A 15,821-nucleotide genomic window follows, 5' to 3' on the forward strand; every position below is an offset into this window, starting at 1 on the left:
GGTAGACCAGATGACCCAAAGAACATTCCAAATCGCCTTTGGTGATTCTTCTAATGACTCATTTATAAATACACTCCTAGGATTGTTTTAAGGAACACTCAATGGAACTAGGAGAACAAAGTAAATAACGTATTTTGTCCCTCCTTCTAGACATTTAAAAGCCAACATTTCAGAAGAACCAAGCCTTTGGCATTGTCCATTAGTCTTTCTCTGAGATGGTGGAAAAATCATGCTTTCCTTTTTTTAGTGTGGTAATAAGCAAAGAGGCTGAGGCATGATGGGGTATGCTGTTGGAATAACCAGCTTTGGGTGTAATGGACATGTCTAATTTATGTAGAGATGTGTTCAGAGCCGCAGGTGCACGTGTCAAGATAAGCATCTAGATGTGTGGATGTGCTGTAGGCAAGCTGCCCTCCTGTTGGAGCACCTGGGGTTTGCAGACTTGGAAAAGACCTCCCTGTGCATGCAACTGTCAGCAATGATGGATGCTTAGGCCTTGGGTAGGAGGAAAGTCTGAGTTCTGGGAACCTGTTGAAACTTAGTTCCATCTTCTCCATCCTTGACTCTTAGTGGTTGGTAATTCTTTCCAGGACATAGAAGCCAGAGCACCACAGAAGTAATGAAGAATACAGAATAGGAGTATAGGGGCATTCGGATGATGGGGAGAAGAGGAGAGTGTGATAAGGGCAGAGACCCAATGGTGGAGACCAAGTGATTTTTGCATGTCAGAAAAAAACTGTGATGATTTTCCTTTGAAACTGTTGTTTAGACCAGAGGTTCTGTATTCTGTATGTAATATCAATCGCATAGTTCCTAATTTTCAAAACATAAGAGTCTTTTCACGGCCTTCCCAAATCCCTCTGTCTTGTTTTCCTCTCCTTTCACTTCCCATGGTTTTGATGTTCACTTGAAATCTCAAGGAGACTGACAAATAAGCACTCAAAATGTTAAATCCCACAAACACTAAGGTCCTCATAAGTAAAAATAAACTATCAGCAAACCTTTTCTACCATAACCACACTGACAAGATTTTCACATAAGCAATTCATGTATGCATGCATGTATGTATGTATGTATGTATGTGTGTGTATGTATGTATATTTCACATATATAGGTTGTTGTTAATTTACCAGTATGGCCTAATAAACATTATTAGGCCTATAATTATTATTACAGCAGTATTTTCTAACCCACTAGCAATCAATCAAGACACAGACACCTGTTATATTTTAAAATAGCCTTTGTTAACCTGGGTCAGGGCAGATATTAATCCCCTAAGCTACTTCCCATAGTGGGGCAGGGTATAGGATACCTGTCCCAATCCCATGCCTTCTGTTTCTAATCATTTCTATCAAGCTACCTCCCACCCATAATCCCAAATACTTGCTAATGTTCTTTATCTGGGCCAAATCTCCATCCACAATGGCCATGTGCTTCTCCTCCACCTAAGCCATGATGGCGAGACCCATTCTCTTCTCTTCTCCTCGGGTCCCTCTTCTTCCAAGATTCTCTCTGTCTCCCCAAGCCCAGAAACCTTAGCTACACCTATCCTATTTTCCCTGCTCAGGGTGATGGCCTTTTATTGGTCAAACAGGTTAGGCTCTTAGGCAAGGTGGGTCACAAAGACCGCAAGCAGTAATTAGCATGGAAATACATCAGACCAACCTCCAACATATATGTGTGTGTGTGTGTATGTGTGTGTGATTGCCAGCTCCAACTTCCACCTCTCTCCACCACATTCTGACTCAGGAGGTATTCAGATATTTCTGAAGGTAAGTTAAAGGATTTACGTTAGTCCCCACTTATGTTGAAGAGGGTAGCCCTGCTTTTGTAGCTGCAAAGAGTTCGCTATGTAAATGGCGCTCCACCTTCTTTAAGACTACATTGGATATTTACAAGTGTTGGAATCTGCCCCATATCTTGTAATGATAAAAACTGCTTTTACCCCCTTTAAGACTTAATCATAGGGCTGGAGAGATGGGTCAGCAGTAAGAGCACTTGCTGCTCTTGCTAGAGACCTAAGTTTGCCCCCAGCACCACATGGTGATTCACAGCCATCTGTAACTACAATTCCAAGGGATCCAATGCCTTTTTCTGACTTCTTCAAGTAGTGTGTGTGTGTGTGTGTGTGTGTGTGTGTGTGTGTGCGCGCGCGCGCACATGCGCACACAAGGCATTCACACATATAGAAAGTAAAATAAATCTATTTAAAAGTTTAACTAAATGAAATTCTAAAAGACATTTATATTATGATATTAAATTATGTGGATTAACATTCTAAATTCTTCTGCTTTCTTCCTGTGTGATATTTAGGAGTTTTCAATGTCTCTATGACTCGTTTTCCTCCTTAGTGGGACAAAATTGCAGCTCCTAGTAAGGAGGAAGCACGCTGACGAACAGAAAGTTTGAGGAAGGCTCTCTTGCACACAGAAAACACTTCACAAAAGTCAACTGCCATTGTTATCAATATCATGATTATTTTAATATCGATTATACTCTCTCAGCGATACTATGGATACCAAGGATTTGCTCATGGCTGTTAAGTAGAGATTTTGCTTTGGGGCTTGTATGCTTTGCCATATTCCAGCAGCCCCTTCCAGACAGGGACCATGCCATACATGATTTATGCATCCTACGTTGCCTAGGCTGGGTCTCTGTATTAAGTGAGCCCTCAGCAATGAATTGTTGAGTCTTTGTCTCGCCTAAACCTCTTCTAACAACTGGTTTTCAGGAATTGCCCCTCATCAGCCTAACTTCCTGATTTACAAGATGAAACAAGTAAGTTGTTAAATTGTCTAATGAGCATAAGACCTGCAGCCAGCCATAAATGGGTTATCTGCATCAAACCCTTACTCTCAGGCTTGGGGACCAATGCAGAAGAGGAGGCAGGAAGGTTGTAAGAGCCAAGGTGGTAGAAGACTTCAGGAAACAGCATCTTCTAGACACACCAGGGCTGATACACGTATGTACTGGGAGAGACTGTGATAGTACAGAAAAAAAAAAAAAAAAAACCTACATGAATCCAAGCCAGACAAAATCCTAGCAGGGAGATAAGGACCAAGTCCCACCCCTAACCAAGAAGCAATCTGTTGCTGATAGCTACCGGAAAAGGGAAAATCAGTCTCTCCAATGGGCACTGGGCACATCAACCATATTCCAGGACAGGACTCGTGTTCAGGAGCAGCTGACCAACGCAAAACTGACTCCATGTTTCACTTTGTTTTGTTTGTTTTTTTAATGTGTTTGTACTTTCTTTTGTTATGGCTTGGTGTTTTTGTTTTTGTTTTTGTTTTTTTGTCTTTTTTTTTTTTTTCCATTTGAGGGAGGTTTAATTTTGGAAGGAAAAGAAAGAGCATGAAGTTGGGAGAAGGGGATCTGAGAGGACTTGTGGGGAGGGAAAGAATGTGATAAAAAAAATACTGTATAAGGTTCTCAAATAATAAACACATTAAATTAGAAATTGTCCAGGCTTGGGGGTATGGCTCAGTGGCAAAGTGCTGCTAAGCATGAACAAGAGCCTGGGATAAACCCCTAGAAATGCACATAATACACACACACACACACACACACACACACACACACACACCAAATAGAGGCATATGCACACACAAAATTTGATGAGTTAAGAGAAAGTTCCAGACACCCCTTGAAGTAGGGGACATAAGGGCAAGTTACTTGTTCTTTGTGCCAGCTTAAAGCAAAACCAAAAAGAACAAGGCTCAAGTATAGCTAAAGGGGATTATGATAGATATCAGGAATGCCCTATGTTTCTCTAGATCAAAGCTTTGGTACAGGTTCAAAAGAAGAGTTAAGTGCTTTCTTCTCTGGAGATTTCTAGGAAAGGCAGAGCCTGCTTGAGTCTTTGTATGGACAACATCATGTGAACAAACAGACATCCCTCCTGTGCAGGCCTGATATTAGAAACTGGGACCAGAGAACTGAATGTGAGCACCTAACTGCCTAGCTCCTGGACCTGGAGCACCATCCAGATCACAGCAGCTGTGACTAGGGCCACCTCTTCCTCCTTTGGCACAGCAGGAATGATCTGGGGGAGAAGCAGGGGTGAAACTGTAAGGACTTGATAATGTCGTCATTTCTCTGTAAAGATGTGATGATGTCATTTTCCTGTGGCAGTGTAAACCTTTTTTTTTTTTTTTTTTTTTTTTTTTTTTGAGAAAGGTACAATGTAAAAGCCAGCTTTGTCAGTGTGAGCCAGTCTCTTCTTTTTAAACATCTTTTCTTCCTCGGTGCTCTGAACACAGCCATTTCTAGGAAAAGAAAACCAGAGGCCGCTTGAGAGGTAGTGGCTTTGGATTGTGACCGAGTAGGGTAAATCTGGGGTCTTGTCAAGAAGGCTTCCCAGACTCTCTTTCCTCCCAAGGATCAGATGTCTCCAAGTAGCCAGACATCCTTCTGTCTAAACAGGAAATTCCCTAACTCTGACCCCAACCTTTCCCTCCTTTTCCTGTTTTATTTACCCTTTGACTGGAATGTAACATAAATATTTAACCTCATTTATTACCTGAAAATTATCTGTGTTTATTCTATTTAGTAGCAATTAGTGGGCTTTTTTTTAAATGCACGATTGGGCCAAACCAATGTGCCTGATTTTTTTCCACTTGAAGCAATCTGGCTTGGTATTCAACCCACATGATTGACCACTGCTCCTCCAGCTTCCCACACATCTCCCTTCCCTCTTCCTTCTGGCCCTTCCTTCTGCACATCTCTCTCCTGTCCAACTTTCAAAGGCTCCTAGAAAGACTTCTCTAATGACCATCACACCTTATCCTTCCTTCCTTCCTCTCTCCCTCCCTTCCTTCCTTCTTTCCTTCCTTCCTTTCTTTCTTCCTTCCTTCCTTCTTTCCTTCCTTTCTTTCTTTTGTTTCCTTCTTCCTTTGTTTTTTGTGTATTTGTTTGTTTGTTTTGAGACAGGGTCTCTCTTCCTGCAGCTTTGGCTGTACCAGAATTAGCTCTGTAGACCAGGCTAGCCTCAAACTCACAGAGATCCTCCTGCCTTTGCCTCTGCCTCTGCCTCTGCCTCTGCCTCTGCCTCTGCCTCTGCCTCTGCCTCTGCCTCTGCCTCTGCCTCTGCCTCCTGGGTGCTGAGATTAAAGGCGAGAGCCACAACAGCCTAGTCAGATTTTTACTTTTAAGAGATGCTATGTTCTCTAGAAGATGGACAGACAGCAAAGACATGTCACACAAGCATCACTCTCTTTTCTGCTCTGTTTCAGTGGCCTGGGTAACAATCGTACCCTGAGTACTGAGTCGTGGGGCTCCCTGGGCCCTCCATGTCCCACGGCATCTATCACCCACACAGTGGAACACTACTCAGCTATTAAAAACAAGAAAATCTTGAGATTTTCTGGCAAATGGATGGAACTAGAAGCAATCATCCTGAGTGAGGTAAGCCAGACCCAGAAAGACACACATGGTCTATACTCACTTATAAGCAGATATTAGCCACATAATACAGGATAACCACACTACAGTACACAGACCTAAAGAAACTAAATAACAAGGAGGGCCCTAGGGAGAATACTTAATTCTCATTTGTAAGGACAAATAGAAGAGACAGCAGAAGCAGTTGAAGAGAAGGAACAGGACAGGAGTCTACCACAGAGGTCCTCTGAAAGACTCCACCCAGTAGGGGATGGAAGCTGATGCTGAGACTCACAGCCTGGAACACAGGGACTCTTATGGAAGAGTTGAGGGATAGAAAAACCTGGAGGGGACAGGAGCTCCACAAGGAGACCAATGGAACCAACAAATATGGGTAGAGGAAGGAGGTCCTGCAGAGGCTGATGCACCAACCAAGAATCATGCATGGTGTGGACCTCGACCATCTGCTCAGAAACAAAAGAAAGGCAGCACAGTCTCCCTGTGTGTCCCATGATAGGGACTACTTCTGACATGGACTCTGGCCCCCACTGGTTGATCACTTCCCCCTGGCAGGGCGGCCTTTCCAGATCACAGAGGAAGAGGATACAGGCAGTCCAGATGAGACTTGATAGGCTGAGGTCAAATGTTAAGGGAGGAGGGCTCCCTCCCCCTTTCTGAGGACCAGGGGAGGTGGAGGGGGTGAAAAAGGGAGGGGGTCTGAAAGGTGATGAGGGAGGGGGCTGTAATCAGGATGTAAAGTGAACAAATTAAAAATAAGAAAAAGAAAAAAAAAAGAATGAGCAACACTCCCTTTGTCACAAGCAAATGTGGGTCATGCTTGGAGATTTGCCATCATAGTTCATTCCACAATCAGGAATCAGTGGGCCTGTCCCACCATCAGTTCCCTTGTGTCTGACCTGGTTACACATTTTTAAGGTTTATTTTTCTTTTCTCTCCCCCCCCCCCCAGTAATGGTGATTGAGTACAGAGCCTTAGATGTTTTGTGTTGGTTCTTTTGGAAGGTTGGAGAGGTGAGAAGGATTTTGGGAGGAGACAGGGAGTGGAAATCGTGATCATAATATAGTCTATAAAAATAACTGTTTTCAGTATTTTTTAAAATGTTCTCATTTAATCGTCTTGGGTAATTTCTTAGGTATCTGAGCTCCCCCTTTGTACCCTTTACTAATGAATTTATTTGAAAGTTGGGATGATGGTGTGACTCAGAGGTAGACCTCTTCCTTACCATGCCCAAGACCCTGGGTTTCGTGCCCAGTGCTGGCCGTTAACAAGAACTCATTCAGCACTTCGTGCTTAGTAGCCATCTTACCAAAATTCATACTTGCTTTAGGGAGATGCACAAAAAAAGAAAGGTAGGGAAGAAGAGTGGTCCAGAGACAGATCAAGGCTGGGAACCCCAAGCCTGCCCTGACACTCAAGGGAAAACCGTCTTTCTCATTTTAGCTTTCCCATATGTAAAATGGGATGAGTGATTTGTACTCCCTCTGTGCCACTGGGTTGTTGTGAGGCTCAGTGAAAACTTTAAAGGAGCAGGAGCATTCCAGACTGTAAAATTCCATAGAGATATGAGTCAGATGCAATATGGTGTAGTGGAAAAACACTGAACTCAAAGTCAGGTTGAACAGGGGGCCCAAGGGCAGAGTCTAACACTTGCTTCCTCTGGGACTTTGAACAAGTCACGTAATCTTAGTTCCCTTATCTATTTTAAAAAAAAAAAAAAAAAAAAAAAAGCTTATTGTGAGAGAAACCACATGTAAAAGATGTAAAAGCATCAATCATTGCCTCCTGGTACCAAGCAGAGCTCCATTCTGTATCAGTTGGCTGATTTGCATCAGATGAAGGGAAAGCAAGGAAGACCATGAACCAAAAACAGACTGCAGTTTCAGAGAGTCGCTTGATCGGAGCAGGCTTGAAGGGTCTGCCAGCCATCATGAGGCATGAGAGTGGAGAGGCTGTGAATGGGGCAAGGAGAGGGGAATGATGGAGTAAGGCATTTGGGAACTATTACAGCATGTGCTTGTACCTGGTAAACACTCAGGAAGAAAGTTATGGGATGCATTCTCCTGCAGAGAAGCCCTCACAGGAGGTGGAAGCTGAGCAACCTTGAAGAACCACTCTGCTCCTCCCCAGCTTTTGGAGTCCACCTAGCTGACCCTGCCATGGATCTGGAGTGAAGGTGGCGGGTGTGGCTGACTGAATAAGTAGAAGAACAGCTCCTGGGCCAGAAGAAGTGTCAGCCAGACCACCCACGGGGTCATCTGCTCTGTATATGGCCACTTGTGGGCAGTTTTTCAGGGACACACACACATACAAAAATAAATAAATAAATAAATAAATAAATAAATAAATAAATAAATAAAACGTTAGCTATTATCTCAACAACTTGGATGAGCATTTTACTCTTGTTATTTCCAAAGGCTATATCTCAAGGTCTTTGTGAATACCCAAATTTAAAGAAAGAGAAAAATTAGAGACAATCCCAAGATATTTTGCAAAGAACTTTTGTTGTTGGTTTAGTTTGTTTGGTTTGGTTTGTCGGTGCAGATTTTATGCTGTAGCCCAAGCTTGTCCGAAACTTACTGTGTAGCCCAAACAGGCCTCAGACTCACAGCGTAGCTTAGCCTCCCTCCCAGGCACTAGAACTCCAGATGTGAGCCATGCCTGGCTTTATAAAGAGATTCTTAACTCTGAATCTAATTTCCATCAATATAGGCTTAAGGGAGAGATGGTCTAAGTGAGACTAAGGGGTGGATGAGGTGCCATCCACATTAGAGAAGAGGACCCTGAGGCAAACGGACTCTGGCTTTGTCTCAGTCCTTATCTAAAGAGGAGTTAAAGATGTGGCAATGAAGAATGCATTGAAGGGTCAGCAGAGGGCTGCCTTATGCTCAGGTGACCAGATGATAGAGGTAAAGAGAAAGCAATGGAACGCCTGCCTTGGTAGGTGAACCCTCCAACTTGGCCACTCCCATGGACTGAGACAGCTTCTCTTTGGTCCATTTGGCCTTTCCCTGGAGTAGTGTGCTCTTAGAATTAGAGCTGGGACCCACAAGTTCCCAGACATGTTAGTCAAAAAAGAGAGGAGAGGATGCTTGCCTGGGCAATGCAGAAACATTTGGATCCAAAGTAGTCCTACTGTACAAACAGAAAGAACTCACTATAATTGGAGAGCAATAGCCAGTAGCTGGCTCCTCACCCTTGTCCCTCACCTGTCACTACTTAATTCTGCCCAGGTCCTGAGACCTTTAGCATCAAGACACCAGAGGACGTGTCTTAAACAGAAAGATCCAGGGGCCACCATTCTGGGCCATTCAAAGTGCTCTGAGAAACTTTTCAAACTTCTTTGCAACTTGTAATGCTGCACCCACCCACCTCATCCCTACCTTCCCCATCTCCCATCCTTCAGGACTCAGTCAGCCCCTAAAAGTCTCTCTTCCTCTCCCCTTTGCACAACCCAAACCCAGCTATGCTCCACTCTGTTAACTCTTCCATCCCTCTTCCTGCCAAGGACTGACTCAAGCTTTTCTATACTTCCTTAAGTCCTAGCCCAAAACCCTTGCTTGCCACACCCATGAAGCCATTGCTGGAGCCCCCTTTTACATTGGAGTTGATGTTTCTAAGAAAAGACTTACTTTACCCCGATTATGCCTAAGTTCTTGTAGCTCTTTCTTCATATTGTAACTCCAAAGAGGAGAAAGAGTGTGATTAAAAAAAAAAAAAAGCAGTCTGAAGCCATAAGAAAAAGGCAGAGTTGGGGGTGGGGCATGCTGCATACTTCTCTAAGACTTTTACCTTGTTCATTGTTCCAAATGGCCTGGTGGGGAATTTAATTAAGGACAGTTGGTCAAATTTTGGACGGATGTTGGAGTTCCCCAACAATCCTTGAGGAGTTGAGAAAGGTTTGAAAATACAAAGATAGTAAATTGAACAATCGCTCAAAGTAGAAAAGCTAGAAACACCGAAATGACTCCAACCCAGTCTTGGCTTCCCATCGTGACACAATGAACAACTGACACACCCTTCCCATATGCCTCTGTACCTTGCTTCCCTTATGCACGTGTATGCACATCTCATCTCCAAGGAAACCAGAAGATGCCAGGACTCTGAGAAGAGGTGCCAGGGTCAACAAATAAAATATAGGATACCCAGTTTGATTTGAAGTTTATATAAGCAACAAATATTTTTTAGGTAAGTATGCGCCGCAAATAGTAATGAGACAGGTGTACACTAGAATCTGTTGTTTTTCTAAATCTCAATTTTAACTAGGCATTCTGAATTTTATCTGGCTTTCTTCTCCCTAAGGCATCTAGTTTTAGGAACCCCATGGAGGCATTCTCACCTAGACCCACCAGAGATGGACTCTTTTCTCATGAACATAACCTTGAGCTGTTGAATCTCCCATGTTTTCACAGAGTCATCTGAAATTTACCCCAGCTACAGATCTAAGGAACAAGGGACTCTTCAGATCCCCAACCATCTGCCCGGCTGCAAATCTCACAAAGAAATGTGGTCCATGACTCAAAGGATAGGGAGGAAGGGATGCTCAAACCCACAAAATGTCAATGGCCTTTGGCATCCCAAATGGTTATTATTATTATGCTACCCATTCTAAAGTCTTCCTTTGCTTCAGTCCTGGGAGAGGAAGTTTGGGTTAAGGAAGAGCTGACACTATTGGCTCATCCAAGAAGTTTAATTCCCAGGTGCTAGGAAAAAAAAATATCAACGAAATAGTTCCAATTTTTTTTCTAGTTTCTAGGGTAACATCACAGATATGTCCTGTACAGTGCTGTTCAGTTTCTCCCCAGAGGAGTGCTGTGTGCCTATTATTAACGACTCCCAACCCTATACTAAGTAGGGACATGGCCAAAGAAAGATGGCCTCAGAATATCAAACAACCTGGAGAACTGTGCTGCCTTTAAGTTAGTGAGCTCTCCTGCCTAGCAGAAAGGAAGAAAAAGATCTCCCAACTCCCTGATAGGACTCTTAGAAACACGTTCCTCCAGGTCATCCCTTGTTGGGCATGTGTGAACAAGGCTCTTTCGTGTCTTTGACTCATTCTGAAATGAACTCTACTGGCACTCAGGTGTCTGTGACAGCTTGACAGGGAGCCCGGGAAGGTTGAGAACGGATACGTTTCCCCCCAAGTCTCCGAAGCTGACTTGCCTTTAGTGAGTCACCCTTGCAGCCAGCCTTCTTGGCTTCAGCTTCAAGGTGGACAGAATGGATTCACTTAAGCACCCAGGTATTGTGTGTATACCAAAGAAATGATGCCTGTGAATGTCTCAGGGCTTTTCAAAGGATACAATAAAGACCCAAAGCATCCATGTCTTACATAAATACGGCTTGTCTCAAAACATTCAAGTCATGTGCTGGGCATAGGGGTGCACATCTTTAATCCTCAGCACTCAGGAAGCAGAAGCAGGCGGGTTGCTGTAAGTTCGAGGCCAGCCTGGTCTACAATGCGAGACCAGGACAGCCAACACTACACAGAGAAACCCTGTCTCGAAAAACAAAAACTCTCAAGTCAGATGTGAACCCAAGAAACACAGCTCAGTGGTAGAGTACTTTTCTGGCATAGCCAAGGCTATGGGTTCTATCCTAAGCATGACAGAGATCCAAATGAGGGGCTGGGAATATGGATCATTGATAAACTGCTTGTTGGCTTAGGGGTAGGGCTCTTGCCTAGCAGGTCTGAGGCCCTCGGTTCAACAGCTGGTGCTGAAGAGAACAAGATAAAAACAGGTCTGTAGGTCCCCAGGCCTCTTCACCGAAAAGCTCAGAGTCTTTAGAGGCAGGGGAAGAAATTGATGCCAGCATTCCTAGAACACAAGTGATTTAAAGAAAATAGATGGAGCCACGAGGCTCCCTGGGAAAAAAGAAAAATAGGATGAAGTATTCAAAGTGCAACATGGGGAACAGTGTTTGACACCCCAGGAAACTCCTATAAGTGATTCATTCGGGTCTATCATGGAAAGCTAGCAAGAAAACAAACGCTTAACACGTGGCACCTGCTTAACGTGCAGCACCAGGAAGGTGGGCATTGCATGAAGAAAGTCCCAATGCTCATCAATGGGGCCAAGCAGACATTATGATACCCAGACACCACTTAAAATCAGGAGATCTAGGAAGATGTTTGAATAAAGTCAGTCTATGGGTGACAAAGAACAGAAACCCAGCTACTTCAGGGAGCACACTGAGGGGAGAAGTCCAGGGAAGATTAGGTCAGAACCCCCTACTTGTGTTATATTCTAAGAATCTGACATGCACTGTCCTGTTTTGTAAGCCCTCCAAGTCTGCACGGTAAGGGAAAATATTCCTGTTTTACAGGTTAAGGAAAAGGAAAAAAAAAACCTAAAGTCCAAATTGTATGAAGGTCACTCAGTCTGTAGAGGTACTCTGGCCCAACTCTGGCCTCGACTATCTTCTGCCCAGTGGCAAAACTGGCCACTGAACAAGGCTTTTCCTCTGCAGACAGAGTCAAAAGAAACATGTTCTTAAAGGGCAGTCTACTCTGAACAGCTCCATAATGAAGAGAGAACAGGAGGGAGATGAATATTAAGAGAATGGAAAAATGCAGGAGTAAGGAAGAAATGATATCAATTTAAGAGCAATAGGCAGAGACAGAAAGGGTGGTACGGGGGAAAAAACCCCAAGGCCATAGCAAAGCACTCACTTTAAAGGACTGATTCTTGTCCCCTTTGTTCCAATACTGGAAGTACCTATTTAAAAAAAAAAAAAAAAAAAAACAGCAACAACTCTGCAGTTGTTTCAGCAATGTGCAGGACAAGAACCCTTAGTTCCAAGCCTTCCCAAAGCCAGATACAAAGTGTCTCCAATTCTCTCCATGCCCCCAACATCTTTCTTGACAAGGAAGAGGAACAGAAGCTGGCCAGCCACACTACACGGAAGACATGGAAACCCAAGATTCACTTGAACTTTACGAAAGTCAAAGATAAGCATGTTGAAGCTGGTGACAGGACCACTGTGGGCTCAGTGCAGATGTTAGGACCACAGTGGGCTCAGTGCAGGCGTTAGGACCACGGTGGGTTCCGTGCAGGTATTAGGACCACAGTGGGCTCAGTGCAGTCATTCTCAAGGAGAGGGCCAGCAACAGAGATCAAAATCAGGCCCTGAAGAGAAGTCACAAGGAAGAAGAAAAGAAAAAGAAAAAGAAATGTCCACACATTCTCACAGATACACACACAGGGAGAAAAAAAAAGACCAAAGAGAGAAAGGAAAGCTGCCTGTTTGTTCGCATGAAGGACATCTGGACTTCTAAATGAGATCCTGACTTGGGCCTCTTCCCCATTTTCCAGCTGGACCCAACCATTCAGTGCCTGGCCAGAGATGCCATGAGTCAGCCACAGATTGGAGCTCAGTCCCTCTGTCCCTGTGCTCTGCTCTCTGCCAGACCACACAGCCTCCCTCCCCACCCTGCCAAGCTGGCTTAGCTCCTCACCCAGGTAACACACTTCAAAGGCACCAGGGTAAGCTGGACCGGTCTGGGCCAGCCTCAGGACAAGAACTGATTCCAAAAGGCTCTGGCCCAAACACTCCTCATCAATTTTCCTGAATGCCTTTCCCCACTTGCCTCACTTTCCTCACACTGTGAATAACCCCTGGAAGTCAGAAGTGGAAAACCTAATTTTTCATAAGCCTCGTCAAGCCTCACTTCTGCACTGCTGCTCTGAGTGGCTTTATTATTGTGAGGTTGACCAGATGTCAGCCAATGTCAAAGCACAGCATAGAATAGATTTTACCTTCTTCCTTGGAGTTAGTCATATTGTCTAGGGCAGTTGGAAGACCTAAGTGACCAGAGAAATAGGACATCATTCAGGGTGTCATGAGAAGCTCACAAATGGCTCTTATAGCCAGTACATGAGCTACTTGCATCTCTCTTAGGAGGTGCTGCTTTGTGCCCGTTCTTCCATAGAAAACTGTAGTGTCTGGGAGCCAGGTACCACATTCACTGATGTGTTCCTAGTAATGTAAAGCAGGGCACTTGGTGCCAAATTGAATGCAGCACATGTCTGGTTACTTTAGTTTGTTTGCTGGTGGCCTCCTTGGACTTTTATGTAACTATAAAACAGAGATTTGGGAGGGGAGGTCAAGGTAGCTTCCTTACCCATGGTCTTCCCTCATCTCTGTGTTTGTGTTTTGTTTCTTCTGGGTCAGCCTTATTATCTTACTGATGGTTAGCCTGAGAATGAAAATGGACTTGCCCTTTTGAGCATCGTGAAAGACAGAAGTCTAAGAGAACCCTTGATGACCCAAGCTATTGTACAAGGCCTTCGCTATGAGTGCTGGTGAGACCTGCAAGCTGCTTCTAACCACCAGACCGTGGCAAGGGACACGGGACATGGCTTTCGAGCTCACGCTACCTTATACGGCAAAGGTGGTAGGACTCACAAGCATAATGTGAATTCCTAAGCAATTGACTTTTGAGTTATTTTTGAGTTACAAAAGGATTTCAGTAACTCAGGGAGTTTTTTTTTTAATGACAAACAAAAGTAAGCAGATAGATAAAGAAATACAATCAAAAAGAACACCAACATAACTTAGTAACAAAAAGACAAGTAACCCAATTTAAAAAGGGCAGTGGATATAAGTAGACTTCTTTCTAAAGAATGGCCAATAAGTATATGAAAAGATTCTTTTTTTTTTTTTTTTTTTTTTTTTTTTTGTTTTTCAAGACAGGGTTTCTCTGTGTAGCCTTGGCCATCCTGGACTCACTTTGTAGACCAGGCTGGCGATCTGCCTGCCTCTGCCTCCTGAGTGCTGGGATTAAAGGCATGCGCCACCACGCCCAGCTATATGAAAAGATTCTTAACAGACAAGTACTCAAATCAGAACCACAGCAAGACACTGTGCCATACCCAATAGGATGAGTATAATAAAAAAAAAAATAACATAATGTGTTGGCAAGCATGGAAAATTGGAGTCCTGGTATATATTGCTCCAGGAAATACACAAAGGTGCTGCAACTGGCAGCAAACCAGTCTGACAACTCCTTAGAGAGTTAAACACAGAGTTAGTTATCATATGAACTAGCAATAGGTATGTCACTCAAGAGGAATAAAAATACATATCCACACAAGACTTTGTATATGTCTGTAGCAACATGACTTTCTCATAGGTTTTTAAATTTTATTTATTTACGTGTATAAGTGCTTTGCCAGCATGTATGAAGAGGTACCATGGGCATTCCTGCTGCCAGCGGAGGTCAGAGGAAGGCACCAGTCCCCTGGATCTGGAGTTCTGGGTGGTTGTGAGCCCCCATGTGGATGCTGGGAACTGAATCCAGGTCTTCTGCAGGAGCAGCAAGTGCTCTCAACTGTTGAGCCATTGCTTCAGCCTCATATGCAGCATGATTCTTAAAAGGCACAAAGTGTAAGATGGGAGATGGTCTATAGACATAACACTGCCCCTAAAGTTGAATAGCCCCATTTTCACCATACAGTCACATATCACCGAAAAATGGGGATGTATTCGGAGAAACATCTTGGGAAGCAGTACGACTGTGTACTTAGGCAATCCTAGTGGGAGCCTACCACACACCAAGAATATATGTATATATTTTGTATCTCTCTATATATACATATGCTATAATATATAAAATTTATATTATATTAATGCTAGGGCTATGATAGATAAACCAATGCAGGATTAAATTAAGCACAAGAGAAAAACCACATAATCAAGAGACATGCTAATCATAAGATGACGACCTTGCTGATGGCATAATATTTTGCAATATGCTGTGTGTGTGTGTGTGTGTGTGTGTGTGTGTGTGTGTGTGTGAGTGTGTGTAAGTGTGTGTATGTGTTCATACATATTCCTATATGGGAGAGTGCACTCGTGTCTACAGGTATGCACATATGTGTATATGAATATGGAAGTCAGACAATAATTTCATATATTATTCTTCAGTGTTTTCCATCTTTTAAGCTAGGGTCTCTCATTAGCTCGGGACTTCACCAAGCACACTAGAATAAGTACTCATGAGCTTCCAGGGATCTGCCTGTCTCTGCTTTTCATTTTGCCATCCCTAGGACTACAGACATGTGCCACAAGACCCATCTTTTTAGCTCCCTACACTTACAAGACAAGTGCTTTACCAACCGAGCCATCTCCCTGGTCCTTACAGTATGTATTTTTAAAATGTAAGTAGGTAAAGTTCATTCTAGGAACAGAAATTATGTATTATAAATACATAAATCAATAACATAGTTTTTGTTACCACTTTCAACTTTCTAAAAGTTTTTAAATGTTTTAAGCAAAAAATAAAGGACGATGACATTCAAAGTTCGAGGCTCAGGGAAAGAAAACCCATCTTTCTTTCTCCTTTCAACCTTTCCATCCCTAGATGGATGGATGGATGGATGAATATATGAATGGATGGATGAATATATGAATGGATG

Source organism: Acomys russatus, chromosome 12 (genome assembly GCF_903995435.1).
Source record: "Acomys russatus chromosome 12, mAcoRus1.1, whole genome shotgun sequence".
In the NCBI taxonomy this organism is placed as follows: Eukaryota; Metazoa; Chordata; class Mammalia; order Rodentia; family Muridae; genus Acomys; species Acomys russatus.